The following is an 18,376-nucleotide window of genomic DNA, read 5'->3' as shown; positions in this document are numbered from 1 at the left end:
GATGATCCTTACCAACGGATCCATCATAGACCCAATCCACGTCCGGACCAGGGTCAAGCAGGGCTGCGTCATCGCCCCAACCTTCTTAATCTTTCTCGCTGCCATGCTCCACCTCACAGTTGACAAGCTCCCCGCCGGAGTGGAACTAAACTACAGAACCAGTGGGAAGCTGTTCAACCTTCACCGTCTCCAGGCCAGGTCCAAGACCACTCCAACCTCTGTCGTTGAGCTACAGTACGTGGACGACGCCTGCGTCTGTGCACACACAGACGGTGAACTCCAGGATATAGTCGACGTATTTACCGAGGCATATGAAAGCATGGGCCTTACACTAAACATCAGTAAGACAAAGGTACTCCATCAGCTTGTCCTCGCCGCTCAGCACTTAGCCCCAGACATCAAGATCCACGGCGCGGCCCTGGACAACATGGACCATTTCCCTTATCTCGGGAGCCTCCTATCAACAAGAGCTGGCATTGACGACGAGATCCAACACTACCTCCAGTGCGCCAGTGCAGCCTTCGGCCTCCTTCGGAAAAGAGTGTTTGAAGACCATGCCCTCAAAACTGTCACCAAGCTCATGGTCTACAGGGCCGCAGTAATACCCGCCCTGCTGTATGGCTCAGAGACGTGGACCATGTACAGTAGACACATCAAGTTGCTGGAGAAATACCACCAATGATGTCTTCGCAAGATTCTACAAATCCCTTGGGAGGACAGACGCACTAACATTAGCGTCCTCATCCAGGCCAACATCCCCAGCATTGAAGCACTGACCACACTTGATCAGCTCCGCTGGGCAGGCCACATAGTTCGCATGCCGGACACGAGACTTTCAAAGCAAGCGCTCTACTCGGAAGTCGTCCACGGCAAACGAGCCAAAGATGGGCAGCGGAAATGTTACAAGGACACCCTCAAAGCCTCCCTGATAAAGTGCAACATCCCCACTGACACCTGGGAGTCCCTGGCCAAAGACCGCCCTAAGTGGAGGAAGTGCATCCGGGAGGGCGCTGAGCTCCTCGAGTATCATCGCCGAGATCATGCAGAAATCAAGCTCAGGCAGCGGAAGGAGCATGCGGCAAACCAGGCTCCCTGCCCACCCTTCCCTTCAACCAGTGTCTGTCCCACCTGTGATAGAGATTGTGGTTCTCGTATTGGACTGTGCAGCCACCTAAGAACTCATGCTAAGAGTGGAAGCAAGTCTTCAATTCTGAGGGACTGCCGATGTTAATGATGATGATGATGATGTAGCAATGTGTAGTCATTGCTGTAATGTAGTCAATAACTGTTGTATCTTTAGATGCTCTGATAATGACTCCACAAGGCAATGTGTTGTACTTGAATTGTAGTGACCTTAGTCCTTTATTGATAACTCCAGAGTGAGGATCAATCATGGTGGCCTGTCTTTTATACTAGGCCAGACATCCCTGTACAGGTAACCTGCAAGTCTCCCACTGCTGTGCCCTCTGGTGGCACACCTTGTGATAGTGCACACAGTAACCATGTAGGATACATGACATTACTCTCCCCCAAGCTTTTAGTGCAAATCGCCTTTGCATTGACTGTGCTCTGGGCTTAGCTCTATCTGGTTCACCCTTGGCGGGTCGTTTCTATCTTGTGTGAGTGGTTGGTGTTTCGTTGGCAGTAGAGTGCTGGTGGTTTCTGTTTGTGTGTCCATGACCACTCCATTCTGTACCCACGACCCACCCCCACATATAGATTGCCGGAGGTTCATTACATACATATACATTCAAGTCCAGGAAAAAAAGTTTGCATTAACAGCATTACATTTGTGGTTCAATTGTGAAGCAAGTACATTCGATTGGTGAGATACATTCTTGATTCGTACAAGGGATCGGTAACCGGTGCGTAAGGACAAGCTAGTTGCAGAACTGCTGGATGGTGTCCAGGCAGTCTGGTGGCGGCACGGTGCTGTGCTGGCAGTGGGAACCCAGTTGGTTCAAGTTGCCTGCTCTTGGGGCTGTTGCTGTAGCTCCTAGCGTCGGGCAGGTTCACAGATGCCTGTGACCTCCCTGTCCTTTCTTTGCGCCCTGGGTCGCTGCTGCTCCCTGAGGAGCTGTTGTTTAGCAGTGCACAGGGAACTGCTGACTCGCTGGCCTGGACGTTGTTTGACTTGGGATCCTGGCTGGTCCCGGTCCCCTTTGGAAGAACTGTTGTGGGTGATCCTTCGTTCCCGGGTATGGCCTTGGTGGCGATGGGGTCTGGGGGCTGCACCTTAGCACAGTTTGCTCTTTCAGGCTTGTGGCGGTTGGTGCCATCGGGTGCCTGAGAGGTGGAGCCGATCAGGGGCAGGGTATCTATACCGGTGCCGTTGCCCTCCTGAGATCGCTTGCTCTGCGGCTCATATGTATTGGATGCTTGTGGCCACACTCCTTGGTGCATAACTCTGGTCCAAGGGACGCAGGCTACTACATTGGGTAGCTCGCTGGACCTGTGTGCTCCCGATGGGTGTCTGCCTGCTGTATTGACTGAATGGAGTTGAAGTCCTACATCGCACATCGTTTCATTACTCATTGTGTGAATGTAGGTGGAAGAATCATGAAAGGGTTAATAAAATGGTTCTACGAATCAATAAGAAAATAAGAAAAGACAGAATTGATTTCCCGTGAGAAAGTAGGGGATAAAGTAGCTTATGTGACCATCACTGATAAACAAGGGTTTATGGCCATGACTTGATAAGGTGCACATTTGCTTCGTGTGATTAAGCTGGGCTATTCCGCTCGTAAAAGCACAAAGTGTTCTAAAGATAAACAGGCTGTTAATTCATGAAGCCCTAGTAACACACTGTGATTGATGAAGCGGGCCATACCTCCTCTAGTTTGTAAGAATAAAAAGGATGCGTCTGTAAGGATAGGCAGACCTTTTGTCTGCCTGCCTCGGAATCTGTAGACTCTGTGCTGGCAGTTTGGTAACAGGTCCGAAGCTGCTTCAATAAAGATGTAAAGATTGAAGGTATCTGACTCGATTGTTGTCGAATGCAGCTGACCACCCGAAATAGGACTTAACAATTGTAACTACCCTGTAACTCCGATTGCGATCGCGCGACTTTTTATTCTTATTGCCTGTACACAACTCTGATCATCAGTTGCACATTTTACATCTAACTCCCAGTTGCTCTTACATTGTTTGAAAATGTGGAACTGTCCCTTTAAGTGTGATGGGTTGCAGGCCTCCTTTAAGAGAGCCTTGCTTTCTTTACCCCAATCCTCTTCTCCGTTTGGTGCCACGTGTTGCTCCATCAACACGTGGTCTGGCCGTCGCCATCTTTTTCTTCAGCGCCTCACCTTGTGGTTTGGGCGCCATCTTTCCTCCATCCACGATATCGACTGCGGTGATCCTCTTCTCCCCGGGTTCTGCCACAGAAGCTAAGAAGTCGCCTTTGGATCCGATTTTCTTCCTCCAGAGTCCTGCCACTGGAGCCTGGAGGGTGCGTTTGGGTCATCTCAGCGGATCATCTCCACACAGTCATGCTGAGCGGTCTGTGCCTCGGGTGCTGTGCTGGTCTGCTCTCTGGTGCCAGGTCCACCCTCAAGTGAGGGCTTGTTTTGCCTCCAAGCGCAGAGGACATCGATCGCTGGAGGGGTGAAGTCTTCCCACTGCCAATAGATCTTCTCCATCCACCTTCTTCCGAGTAGCATTGGTCTATCACCTGCAACAATCCACAGAGGTAACTTGTGCACCACGCCATCATGGAGTACCTTTACATCCGCACTACCAACGACTGGGATAAGTTCATCGGTGTAGGTGCGCAGCTTTGCCTGAACCGAGACTAACTTGGGTCGTTCAGCTTGATTGTCCCAGAGTCTCTCAAAGGTTTCTTCATTCATTACTGACTGGCTCGCCCCCGTGTCCACTTCCATGAAGACTGGAATGCCATCTATCTTCACTTCCATCCTCAACGGGGAACACTCGGTGGTGCAGGTAAACATGCTATATACCTCATCATAAGGCTGAGCTGCCTCTCTGCCTATCGTTTCATAATCTGCAGACTCTACATCAACACAGTGAGTCACATTTCTCTTACATATTCGCTGGAGGTGGCCCTTTGTGCTGCAGCCTTTACACACATAGTCTTTAAAACAGCACTGGTGAGCCCTGTGATTCCCTCCACAACACCAGCATGGAACTACTCGATTAGCTCCCCTCGGCGGACTCTGAGTTAAGGGACTCGGGGGCCTGTTCTCTCTTCCCTGAGAAGGTTCACGTTCTACAGTCCAGCCTCTAAAAGGCGCCAGTCTGTGTACAGTACTTGCCGGGTTTGTGTCCTGAGGATGAGTCCTCTGCCTAGAGCCGCAGGTCGAGGTCATGAATGCCTGGCTCACAGAAATGACCTTCTGCAGTATGATTGTGGTATCTGCAGATAGTAGCTTATGAAGAAGGCCCTCATGGCCGATTCCAATTACAAAAATATCCCGCAGCGCTTCGGTGAGGTGGTTGCCGAAATCACACGGTGCCGCCAGCCTCCTGAGGTCTGCAACATATTTCGGGATTTCCTAGCCTTCGGGCCATCGTTGAGTGTAGAACCGGTGTCTGGCTGTGAGGATGCTCTCCTTGGGCTTGTGTTGCTCTTGGATCAGTGTTACGAGCTCCTCGTACATCTTGGTCGTTGTCTTTGCTGGTGTCAGCAAGTCCCTGACGAGGCCATAGACAGTGGGCCCACAACTGGTTAGCAGGATAGCTCTGCGCTTATCAGCCAGTGTGGCCAGGTTGTCGCCTGCCAGGTCGTTTGCTGTGAAGAAATGGTCGAGCCTCTCCACAAAGGCGTCCCAATCATCACCATCGGGGAACTGCTGCAACATACCAAGGGTAGCCATTTTCGCGTGAAGGTCCGTAATCTCGTCGCCAATTGTTGTATCTTTAGATGCTCTGATAATGACTCCATGCGGCAATGTGTTGTACTATGAACTGTAGTGACCTTAGTCCTTTGTTAAGTCCAGAGTGAGAATCACACATGGTGGCCTGCCTTTGATACTAGGCCAGGCACACCTGTACAGGTAACCTGCAAGTCTCCCACTGCTGTGCCCTTTGGTGGCACACCTTGTAATAGTGCACACAGTAACCACATAGGATACATGACAATAACTACATGATATTGTTGGACTCATCTTAATTTAAATCACAGAACTGACCAATATTTACATTTGGACTTCCTTTAAGGAGCGAAAATGCCTCTCATTCAGCAGAGTAAAGAAGAGTCTACTGGCGGAGGTTCGAACCCCTTCAGGCCAGTTGAACAAGGAATATGTAGAATAATGGGCTGGACTCCTCCAAATAAAGAGGACAGCATGAATGAGGCCATCGTGCCTGTGCCGGCTCTTTGAAAGAGCTATCCAATTAGTCCCACTTCCCTGCCCGTTCACCATAGCCCTCCAAATCAAGTGTTTATCCAATTCCATTTTGAAAGTTATTATTTAATCTGCTTACACCATCCTTTCCAGCAATGCATTCCAAATCATAACAACTCGCTGCATAAAATATTTTCTTCCAATATTCCTCTGGTTCTTTTGCCAGTTACTTTGAATCTGTGCCCTGTGGTTACGGACCCTTCTACAATGGAAACAGTTTCTCCTTATTTACTCTATCAAAATGCTTCATGACTTTGAACATCTCCATTAAATCTCTCCTTAACCTTCTGCGCTCTAAGGAGAACAAAACCAGCTTCTCTAGTCTGTCCATGTAACTGAAGTCCAGGATTTCTGGTACCATTCTCGTAAATCTCCTCTACACCCTCTGTAAGGCCTTGACATCCTTCCTAAAGTGGAGTGCCGAGAATTGGATGCAATACTCCAATTGGGATCTAACCAGTGATTTAGAAATATTTAGCATAACTTCCATGCTTTTATACTCTATACCTCTGTTTATAAAACAAAGGACCCCATATGCTTCTTTTAAAAGCCTTTTCAACTTGTCCTGCTACCTTCAAAGATTTGTGTACGTGCACCCCCAGATCTCTGTTCTTGCATCCCCTTCTCCCAGAATGCTGCACATGTCATCTTCAGGAGAAGTAGGTTTAAAGGGTGGGGGATAATTGGACCAGGTGCGCAATTGTATTTCAGTCCTCATTTTAAAGTCATGCATTCTATCCTAATTTTTAAATAATATTTTGATTTGATATTTATAGTACATCATCATCATCATCATCACAGGCAGTCCCTCGGAATCGAGGAAGACTTGCTTCCACTCCTGAAGTGAGTTCTTTGGTGGCTGAACAGTCCAATACGAGAGCCACAAACTCTGTCACAGGTGGGACAGACATTCGCCGAGGGAAGGGTTGGGTGGGACTGGTTTGCCGCGCGCTCCTTCTGCTGCCCGCGCGTGACCTCTTCACGCTCTTGGCGTTGAGATTCGAAGAGTTCGACGCCCTCCCAGATGCACTTTCTCCACCTTGGGCGGTCTTCGGCCAGGGACTCCCAGGTGATGTCACACTTTACCAGGGAGGCTTTAAGGGTGTCCTTGTAACGTTTCTGCTGCCCACTTTTGGCTCATGTGCCGTGAAGGAGCTCCGCCTTGAGCATTTGCTTTAAGAGTCTTGTGTCTGGAGTTCAGAGAGGCGGGAGTTCGGGCAGCAATTCGGAGATGCCTATAAAAGGCCAGCGAGACCAGCAGTCCGGGGAGTTTGGAGAGGCCTATAAAAGGCCAGCGAGACCAGCAGTCTGGGGAGTTCGGAGAGGCGGAAGTTCGGGCGGCAGTTCGGAGAGGCCTATGAAAGGCCAGCAAGACTAGCAATCTGGGGAGTTCGGAGAGGCCCAGCTGGTGCAGCTGCAGGGAGAGAAGGCAAAAAAGAAGTAGAAAGAAATCGAAATGTGATGTCACAGCCAAGGGGGTAAGTGATTGGCTGGTGCTTGGTAAGTAGTTTTTCTTTTTTCTTTTTTTCTTCATCAATAAGTAACCTTTAGCATTGTTGTTGCCAAATTAAGTTAATCTAAAGGTTAAGTTATGGCAGGAGAGCTCGGACACATGTTACGCTCCTCCTGTACTATGTGGGAAGTCAGGGTGCTTCCGGTGTCCCTGACGACTACATGTGCGGGAAGTGCATCCGCCTGCAGCTCCTGACGGACTGCATTGCGGCACTGGAGCTGCGGCTGGATGAACTCTGGAGCATGCATGATGCTGAGAATGACGTGAATAGCACGTTTAGTGAGTTGGTCTTACCGCAGGAAAAGGGTACACAGCCAGATAGGGAATGGGTGACCAACAGGAAGGGCAGTGCAAGGAAGGTAGTGCAGGGATCCCCTGCGGTCATCCCCCTGCAAAACAGATACACCGCTTTGGGTACTGTTGGGGAGGATGACTCATCAGGGGAGGGCAGCAGCAGCCAAGTTCATGGCATCGTGGGTGGCTCTGTTGCACAGAAGGGCAGGAAAAAGAGTGGGAGAGCTATAGTGATAGGGGATTCAATTGTAAGGGGAATAGATAGACGTTTCTACGGCCGCAACCGAGACTCCAGGATGGTATGTTGCCTTCCTGGTGCAAGGGTCAAGGATGTCTCAGAGCGGGTGCAGGGCATTCTGAAAAGGGAGAGTAAACAGCCAGTTGTCGTGGTGCATATAGGTACCAACGATATAGGTAAAAAACGGGATGAGGTCCTACAAGACGAATTTAGGGAGCGAGGAGCTAAATTAAAAAGTAGGACCTCAAAAGTAGTAATCTCAGGATTGCTACCAGTGTCACGTGCTAGTCAGAGTAGGAATCGCAGGATAGCTCAGATGAATATGTGGTTTGAGGAGTGGTGCAGAGGGGAGGGGATTCAAATTCCTGGGACATTGGAACCGGTTCTGGGGGAGGTGGGACCAGTACAAACCGGACGGTCTGCACCTGGGCAGGACCAGAACCAATGTCTGAGGGGGAGTGTTTGCTAGTGCTGTTGGGGAGGAGTTAAACTAACATGGCAGTGGGATGGGAACCTATGCAGGGAGACAGAGGGAAGTAGAATGGCGGCAGAAGCAAAAGATAGAAAGAAGAAAAGTAAAAGTGGAGGGCAGAGAAACCTAAGGCAAAAAGCAAAGAGGGCCACATTACAGCAAAATTCTAAAGGGGCAAAGTGTGTTAGAAAGACAAGCCTGAAGGCTCTGTGCCTCAATGCAAGGAGTATTCGGAATAAGGTGGACGAATTAACTGCGTAGACAGCAGTTAACGGATATGATGTAATTGGCATCACGGAGACATGGCTCCAGGGTGATCAAGGCTGGGAACTCAACATCCAGGGGTATTCAACATTTGGGAAGGATAAACAGAAAGGAAAAGGAGGCGGGGTGGCATTGCTGGTTAAAGAGGAAATTAATGCGTAAAGTCCTGTCCCCTCAGTACAGATTCACATAAGGCATGTAGTGAAGGCAAGGTCACTCTGGACCTGCACCTTTATTTCACAGCTCTGGAATGCTGCACTTGCCTGAGACCTGTCCTTATATACCTGTCTCTTGCAAGTGCACCCCTGGTGGTAAGGTATGCTGGTGGTTACAGGTCATATCTTATTACAGTCATGTATGACATGTTAGGATACAGTTATATATAATAATGTAAGATACATGACAAATGCAATAGTAAGAAAGGACATTAGCTTGGATGATGTGGAATCGGTATGGGTGGAGCTACAGAATACCAAGGGGCAGAAAACGCTAGTGGGAGTTGTGTACAGACCACCAAACAGTAGTAGCAAGGTTGGGGACAGCATCAAACAAGAAATTAGGGATGCATGCAATAAAGGTACAGCAGTTATCATGGGTGACTTTAATCTACATATTGATTGGGCTAACCAAACTGGTAGCAATGCAGTGGAATAGAATTTCCTGGAGTGTATTCGGGATGGTTTTCTAGACCAATATGCCGAGGAACCAACTAGGGAGCTGGCCATTCTAGATTGGTTGATGTGTAATGAGAAAGGACTAATTAGCAATCTTGTTGTGCGAGACCCCTTGGGGAAGAGTGACCATTACATGGTAGAATTCTTTATTAAGATGGAGAGTGACACAGTTAATTCAAAAACTAGGGTCCTGAATTTAAGGAAAGGTAACTTCGATGGTTTGAGGTGTGAATTGGCTAGGATAGACTGGCAAATGATACTTAAAGGGTTGACGGTGGAGATGCAATGGCAAACATTTAAAGATCACATGGATGAACTTCAGCAATTGTACATCCCTGTCTGGAGTAAAAATAAAACTGGGAAGGTGGCTCAACCGTGACTAAGAAGGGAAATTAAGGATCGTGTTAAATCCAAGGAAGAGGCATATAAAAGGGCCAGAAAAAGCAGCAAACCTGAGGACTGGGAGAAATTTGTAATTCAGCAGAGGAGGACAAAGAGTTTTAGTAAGAGGAGGAAAATAGAGTACGAGAAGAAGCTTGCCGTGAACATAAAAACTGACTGCAAAAGCTTCTATAGATATGTGAAGAGAAAAAGATTAGTGAAGACAAACGTAGGTCCCTTGCAGTTGGATTCAGGTGAAATTATAATGGGGAACAAAGAAATGGCAGATCAATTGAACAAATACTTTGGTTCTGTCTTCACGAAGGAAGACACAAATAACCTTCTGGAAATACTAGGGGACCGAGGGTCTGGTGAGAAGGAGGAACTGAAGGATATCCTTATTAGGCAGGAAATTGTGTTAGGGAAATTGATGGGATTGAAGGCCGATAAATCCCCGGGGCCTGATAGTCTGCATCCCAGAGTACTTAAGGAAGTAGCCCTAGAAATAGTGGATGCATTGGTGATCATTTTCCAACAGTCTATCAACTCTGGATCAGTTTCTATCGATTGGAGGGTAGCTAATGTAACATCACTTTTTAAAAAGAGAGGGAGAGAGAAAGCGGGTAATTATAGACCGGTTAGCCTGACATCAGTTGTGGGGAAAATGTTGGAATCAATTATTAAGGATGAAATAGCTGCGCATTTGGAAAGCAGTGACAAGATCAGTCCAAGTCAGCATGGATTTAGGAAGGGGAAATCATGTTTGACAAATCTTCTGGAATTTTTTGAGGATGTAACTGGTAGAGTGGACAAGGGAGTACCAGTGGATGTGGTATATTTGGACTTTCAAAAGGCTTTTGACAAGGTCCCACACAAGAGATTGGTGTGCAAAATCAAAGCACCTGATATTGGGGGTAATATACTAATGTGGATCAAGAACTGGTTGGCAGACAGGAAGCAGAGCGTCGGGATAAATGGGTCCTTTTCAGAATAGCAGGCAGTGACTAGTGGAGTGCCGCAGGGCTCAGTGCTGGGACCCCAGCTTTTTACAATATACATCAATGGTTTAGATGAAGGAATTGAGTGTAATATCTCCAAGATTGCAGATGACACTAAACTGGGTGGCAGTGTGAGCTGTAAGGGGGACGCTAAGAGGCTGCGGGGTGACTTGGACATGTTAGGTGAGCGGACAAATGCATGGCAGATGCAGTATAATGTGGATAAATGTGAGGTTATCCACTTTGGGGGCAAAAACGCGAAGACAGAATATTATCTGAATGGCGGCAGATTCGGAAAAGGGGAGGTGTAACGAGACCTGGATGTCATGGTTCATCAGTCATTGAAAGTTGGCATGCAGGTACAGCAGACGGTGAAGAAGGCAAATGGTATGTTGGCCTTCATAGCTAGGGGATTTGAGTATAGGAGCAGGGAGGTCTTACTGCAGTTGTACAGGGCCTTAGTGAGGCCTCACCTGGAATACTGTGTTCAGTTTTGGTCTCTTAATCTGAGGAAGGATGTTCGTGCTATTGAGGGAGTGCAGCCAAGGTTTCACCAGACTGATTCCCGGGATGGCTGGACTGACATATGAGGAGAGACTGGATCAACTGGGCCTTTATTCACTGGAGTTTAGAAGGATGAGAGGGGATCTCATAGAAACATACAAGATTCTGACGGGACGGGACAGATTAGATGCAGGTAGAATGTTCCCGATGTTGGGGAAGTCCAGAACCAGGGGACACAGTCATAGGATAAGGGGTAGGCCATTTAGGACTGAGATAAGGAGAAACTTCTTCACTCAGAGAGTTGTTAACCTGTGGAATTCCCTGCCGCAGAGAGTTGTTGATGCCAGTTAATTGGATATATTCAAGATGGAGTTAGATATGGCCCTTACGGCTTAGGGGATCAAGAGAAAGCAGGAAAGGGTTATGAGGGAATGATCAGCCATAATCTTATTGAATGGTGGTGCAGGCTTGAAGGGCCGAATGGCCTACTCCTGCACCTATTTTCTACGTTTCTATGTTTCTATGCGAACTATGTGGCCTGCCCAGCGAATATGATCGAGTGTGGTCAGTGCTTCAATGCTGGGGATGTTAGCCTGGACGATGACACTAATGTTGGTGCCACTGTCTTCCCAGGGGATTTGCAGGATGTTGCGGAGACATCATTGGTGATATATCTCCAGCGACTTGTGGTGTCTTCTGTACATTGTCCATGCCTTTGATCCATACAGGAGGGTGGGTATTACTACAGCCCTGTCGATCGTGAGCTTGGTGGTAGATTTGAGGGCCTGGTCTTCGAACACTCTTTTCCTCAGGCGGCCGAAGGCTGCACTGGCGCACTGGAGGCGGTGTTGAATCTTCGCATCAATGTCTGCTTTTGTTGACAAGAGGCTCCTGAGGTATGGGAAATGGTCCACGTTGTCGAGGGCCACGCCGTGAGTCTTGATGACTGGGGGGCAGTGCTGTGCGGCGAGGACAGGCTGGTGGAGGACCTTTGTATTATGGGTGTTAAGCGTAAGGCCCATGCTTTCATATGCCTCGGTGAATACATCGACTATATCCTGTCATATAACAAAACTGATGACAACTTAGAAAACAGTGAAGTAGAGGTTTTTTTGAACACAGGAGATTGCAGTACAGGCTGAGGAACTGGGAAATGCAAACCTGAAGTGCTACAGCGCTACCACTACCAGGAATATTTACACAATTACAAGTCTGTATTGGCAATTTCCATTATAAATGTGGACATAAGAATTAAGACGCTCCTTAAAATGTAATTCTTTGACCAATCTGTCCTAATAGCGCCTTATGTAGCTCGTCAAATTTTGTTTGATAACACGCCTGTGAAGTGCTGAAGTGCTTTGGGACGTGTTACTACATTAAAGGCGCTATATAAATGGAAGTTTTTGTTACTGTTGTAATGGGGCAAAAACCTCTCCACAACGAGAGTCATTATTTTCTGCCATCACCAAAACCAGGTTTCAGTAGAATTCCTGACTGAAGTTTCAAGGATATGTAATCACAAGATAATTACAAATGAGGAAGACCATTCGACCAATGTTAATAGATCCACCCAGAAGCAACCTGCAGTCGCTCCATTGCAGCTTCCAATTGTTTCTTAAATGCATCCATGGTTTTCGCCTTCAGCACTCTACCGGAAGTTCATTCCAAGCAGAGCCAGGTGAAGAATTCTTGGTTCTTGGACCCCTCTGCACGGAGAACATTTGGGGTCCCTCTGCATCCCCTGCACAATACTCTCTCCTCCTGATCCAATAAAACAGAAACTCTGCCTCATACCCTTCTGACAGTAATTGTAAATGCTCGATTATTTTGATCCAACAATTGTATGCAGTTATTCTGCCTTATGGTGAGCATTAGCGGTGGCCCCATATTTGGCTAGGGTCTTGGGCAAGGGACGCATCCTTCCATGGGATAATCAGCCCCTGATTCCAAATGTTGATCATTCTTTGTGTGAAAAACTTGCTGATATCAGTCCTAAAGTTACCTTTTACTAGTTTTAACCTATCTCAGTCCCCTTGTCCTACTCCGTAATTTAATTTGAAGCAATATTTCAGATTTACCTTTTATTTGCTGTCTTATATACCTCTCGAGATGATGGAGAGAGGAAAGAACAAAGGGGAAGTCTGAAATAAGGTAGAGGACAGCAGTGGTTAAATTACAAATGGAATTATAGTGTCCAGAGGAGGTGTAAATCATTATCATAGGCAGTCCCTCGAAATCGAGGAAGACTACGTAAAGTCCTTACTCTACAGCATGAAACCACATGAGGCACATACTGGGGACAAGGTCACTCTGTGACCTGCTCTCTTTATTTACAGGACTCCAAAGACGATGACCCTGTGTGGGATCTCCCTTTTTATACCTGTGTGATCGGGTAAGGAGTGTCTCCCACAAGTTCACCCCTTGTGGTCAAGGTATGCATCTAGGTTGAGTGTATACAGTAATACAGTGGTGTTACATTGTGGGACATACATGACATAACCTTCCCCCCTCCAAAGTCTTATTGGGATCATAGGTTTAGTCTTTCAGGTGGTCTACGCTCCCTCGTGGAGCGCCGCAGTTGGGGCTCTGGTTGTTGGACACTGACGTGAGTGTCTGTCACCTGTGGTGATTCCGGCCTGTCCGGGCTGACCGCAGGGACTGTGCATTCTTCTGATTGCTCTTGTTGCTCATTCACTGGCGGTGTTGTGAGCTCCATCTCATGGTCTTCTTCAGGTTCCTCCGTGTTGGTGCTGAACCATTTTTTTACTTGGTCCAGATGCTTACGGCGTATCTGACCATTGTTGAGTTTTACCACGATGACCCAATTCCCCTCTTTGTCAATTACAGTTCCCTCAAGCCATTTGGGCCCCATGGCGTGATTGAGGACGAATACAGGATCATTTATTTCAATAACCCTCCCCCTTGAATTACGGTCATGGTACTCGTTTTATGACTTGCACTTGCCCTCAACTATGCCAGTCAGGATTGGGTGAATGAGGGACAACCAAGTTTTGAGTGTCCGTTTCATTAGTAGCTCCGGGGGCGGTACCCCCGTGAGCGAGTGCGGTTGGGATCTGTAGGCCAGCAGGAGGCGCGACAGGCGGCATTGTAGGGAGGGTCCTTGAATCCTGAGCAACCCTTGCTTAATGATTTGGACCGCACGTTCCGCCTGGCCATTGGAGGCTGGCTTGAACGGTGCAGTCCTGGCATGGTTGATGCCATTGCCCGACATAAACTCTCGGAATTCGTAGCTTGTGAAGCATGGGCCGTTATCACTAACCAGGATGTCCGGCAAGCCATGCGTTGCAAAGTTCGCACGTCGGCTTTCCACGGTGGTGGATGATGTGCGTGAATTCAGAATGATGCACTCGATCCATTTCGAGAATGCATCTACCACAATAAGGAACATCTTACCCATGAACGGGCCCGTGTAGTCAACATGAATGCGTGACCATGGCCTGGTGGGCCAGGGCCACGGGCTGAGCGGGGTCGCCCTGGGGGCATTGCCCAGCTGGGCACACGTCGTGCACCTGCGAACACAGTGTTCCAGGTCCAAATCAATTCCAGGCCACCAAACGTGTGACCGGGCAATGGCCTTCATCAGCACGATGCCTGGGTGCTCGCTGTGGAGTTCCCTGATGAATGCCTCCCTGCCCTTCTGGGGCATAACTACCCGGCTACCCCATAGTAGGCAGTCGGCTTGGATGGAGAGCTCATCCATCCGTCTGTGGAACAGTCTGACCTCAGGGCATGCTCTGTGTGCGGGTGCCCAATCCCCAGTCAGGACACATTTCTTAATCAGGAATAGGAGGGGATCTCTGTTCGTCTAGATTTTGATCTGGCAGGCTGCGATGGGGGAGCCTGCGCTGTCAAAGGTATCGACAGCCATGACCATCTCGGCGCTTTGCTCCGCTGCCCCCTCAGTGGTGGCCACTGGAAGCCTGCTGAACGCGTCAGCGCAATTTTCAGTGCCGGGCCGGTGCCGGATGGAGTAGTCATAGGCAGCCAGCGTGAGAGCCCATCGCTGTCTGCGAGCTGATGCATTGGCATTGATGGCCTTGCTGGTCAGACAACAGGGATGTTAATGGCTTGTGGTCCGTCTCTAATTCAAACTTCCTACCAAAGAGGTACTGATGCATTTTTTTTACACCATAGACACATGCAAGCGCTTCTTTCTCAACCATCCCATATCCCTGTTCTGCTTGAGACCTGGAGGCATAAGCCACAGGTTGTAGTTGACCCTCAGCATTGCCCTGCTGCAACATGCACCCAACCCCATAGGACGATGCATCACATGTCAGAACCAATTTTTTTACAAGGGTCATACAGGGTCAACAACTTGTTTGAACAAAGTAGGTTTCGCGCCCGATCAAAAGCCCATTCCTGACAGTCCCCCCAAAACCAATCGCAACCCTTATGCAGGAGCACGCGTAGCGGCTCCAACAATGTGCTCAAATTCGGCAGAAAGTTCCCGAAATAGTTCAACAGTCCCAGGAATAAACGCAACTCCGATGTGTTGCAGGGCCTGGGTGCTCGTCGAATCGCCTCTGTTTTGCATTCGGTGGGCCGAATCCCATCTGCAGCAACCCTCCTGCCCAGAAACACAACCTCAGGAGCTAAAAACACACATTTAGACTTCTTGAGTCGCAGGTCTACCCGGTCCAGTCGGCGTAGCACCTCCTCCAGGTTGTGGAGGTGTTCCTCGGTGTCTCGACCCGTGATGAGGATGTCGTCCTGGAATACGATCGTTCCAGGAATGGATTTAAGCAGGCTTTCCATGTTGCGTTGAAAAATTGCGGCCGCTGATCGAATGCCAAATAGGCACCTGTTATAAACGAACAGTCCCTTGTGCGTGGTGATGGTGGTCAGTAGTTTAGATTCGTCGGCCAGTTCCTGGGTCATATAGGCTGAAATGAGGTCCAACTTGGTGAACAGCTTGCCGCCTGCCAGTGTGGTGAAGAGGTCCTCCACTCTCGGGAGCGGGTATTGATCTTGTAGGGACACCCGATTGATGGTGGCCTTGTTGTTGCCACAGATCCTGACAGAGCCATCCTCTTTTAGGATGGGAACGATGGGGCTCGCCCAGTCGCTGAATTCAACAGGCGAGATGATGCCCTCTCTCAACAGCCGGCCCAATTCGCTCTCGATCTTTTCCCGCATCACATACGCACCGTTCTGGCTTTATGGTGCACTGGCCTGGCGTCCGGGGTGATGTGTATCACTACTTTAGTGCCTTTGAAAGTCCCGACGCCAGGTTGGAATAGTGAATCGAATTGTTGTAGGACTTGTGAGCACGAACTTCGCTCCACAGATAACATTGCGTGAACATCCCCCCATTTCCAGTTCATCTCGGCTAACCAGCTCCTCCCCAACAGTGTGGGACCATTGCCCGGGACAATCCAGAGCGGCAGCCGATTCACTATCCCATTGTGTGTGACAGCCAACATTGCACTGCCTAGCACCGGAATGATTTCTTTGGTGTAAGTCTGTAATTGTGTCTCGATACGTGCTAATTTGGGTCTACTGGCTTTAAGTGGCCATAGCTTCTCAAATTGCTGAACTCCTATGAGTGACTCGCTGGCCCCAATGTCCAGTTCCATGCGTACAGGGATGCCGTTTAATAAAACCCTCATCATCATTGATGGCGTTCTGGTGTATGAACTGTGAATATTCGCCACATGGACCCGCTGAACCTCGGCGTCCATCGATTTGCTCCAAAAGTCATCCTGCCTCAAAGAACCCTCTCCTGGTCCACCCACCTCATATATTAGTCTGGTTACAGGCTTCCTGCACATTCGAGCTAAATGGCCACTGTGATTGCAGTTCCAGCAGACAAACTGTTGAAATCTGCAAGATCTAGCTGAGTGTTTTCCCCCACACCTCCAGCATGAGTTAAAGTTTCCATTGTTGGGAACAAAGGGACTACGGCCAGGCATTCCGCGCTGACTATCCCTTTGACTGCTCTTAAGTACCCTATTAGTGGATATCAATGGCACAATCCTGGGCCGCATTGTCCACTGTGATGGCATGAATGTCCATTCAGCCTGTCATTGTCTCTGTTGCAGTCCTACTCTGGGGTCTATTGCTGCCTGGGGAATGTCGGACTGCCCCTGCCTGCCTGCAGGGCTCTGAGTCACATTGATGATGTTGACTCCCTGATCCATCGCCGCGTTAGAGGCAGAATTGCGCGCGTATATTATTTTCGTCTCTTCCTCCCCCGCCATGAAAGTTTGAGCCATCAACGTCGCCGCTTCCAAGGTCAAGTCCTTGTTCTCAATTAATTTGCGGAAAATTCCCGCATGACCGATGCCCTCGATAAAGAAGTCCCTTAGCATCTCCCCCCTGCAGGCATCTGTGAACTTACAGAGACTGGCCAAACGCCGGAGGTCCGCTACGAAGTCCGGTATGCTCTGTCCTTCACGACGTCGGTGGATGTAGAATCTGTGTCGGGCCATATGTATGCTACTCGCCGGTTTGAGGTGCTCCCCAATCAATTTGGTAAGTTCTTCAAAGGTTTTGTCCGACAGCTTTTCGGGTGCTAGTAAGTCCTTCATGAGCGCGTAAGTCTTTGGTCTGTAGCTGGTCAAAAGATGAGCCCTTCGCTTGTCGGCCGCTGCATCCCCCAGCCATTCTTTCGTAACAAAACTTTGCTGAAGCCTCTCGACAAAATCGTCCCAGTCTTCCCCAACACAGAACCGTTCCTCTGTGCTACCGGTGGCCATTCTCGTGGGCCGTGAATTCCCGTTTCTCGTCGCCAATGTAAAGTCCTTACTCCACAGCATGAAACCACACAAGGCACATTCTGGGGACAAGGTCACTCTGTGACCTGCTCTCTTTATTTACAGGACTCCAAAGACGATGATCCTGTGTGGGACCTCCCTTTTTATACCTGTGTGATCAGGTAAGGAGTGTCTCCCACAAGTTCACCCCTTGTGGTCAAGGTGTGCATCTAGGTTGAGTGTATACAGTAATACAGTGGTGTTACATTGTGGTTACATACATGACGCAGAGGAGGTGTAAATCATCATCATAGGTAGTCCCTCGAAATCGAGGAAGGCTTGCTTCCACTTTAAAAATGAGTTCTTAGGTGACTGAACAGTGCAATATGGGAATTGCAGTCTCTGTCACAGGTGGGACAGATAGTCGTTGAAGGTGGGTGGGACTGGTTTGCCGCTTGCTCCTTCTGCTACCTGCGCTTGGTTTCTGCATGCTCTCGGTGATGAGACTCGGGGTGCTCAGCGCCCTCCCGGATGCAAGTCCTCCGCTTAGGGCGGTCTTTGGCTAGGGACTCCTATGTGTCGGTGGGGATGTTGCATTTTATCAAGGAGGCTTTTAGGGTGTCCTTGAAATGTATCCTCTGCCTACCTTGGGCTCGCTTGCCGTGTAGGAGTTCCAAATAGAGCGCTTGCTTTGGGAGTCTTGCGCCAGGCATGTGAACAATGTGGCCCGCCCAGCGGAGCTGATCGAGTGTGGTCAGTGCTTCGATGCTGGGGATGTTGGCCTGGTTGAGGACCCTAACGTTGGTGCGTCTGTCCTCCCAGGGGATTTGCAGGATCTTGCGGAGACATCGTTGGTGGTATTTCTCCAGCGACTTGAGGTGTCTATTGTATATGGTCCACGTCTCTGAGCCATACAGGAGGGCGGGTATCACTACAGCCCTGTAGACCATGAG

Source organism: Pristiophorus japonicus, chromosome 3 (assembly GCF_044704955.1).
Source record: "Pristiophorus japonicus isolate sPriJap1 chromosome 3, sPriJap1.hap1, whole genome shotgun sequence".
Classification (NCBI taxonomy): domain Eukaryota; kingdom Metazoa; phylum Chordata; class Chondrichthyes; family Pristiophoridae; genus Pristiophorus; species Pristiophorus japonicus.
This window is presented reverse-complemented; position numbering follows the sequence as displayed.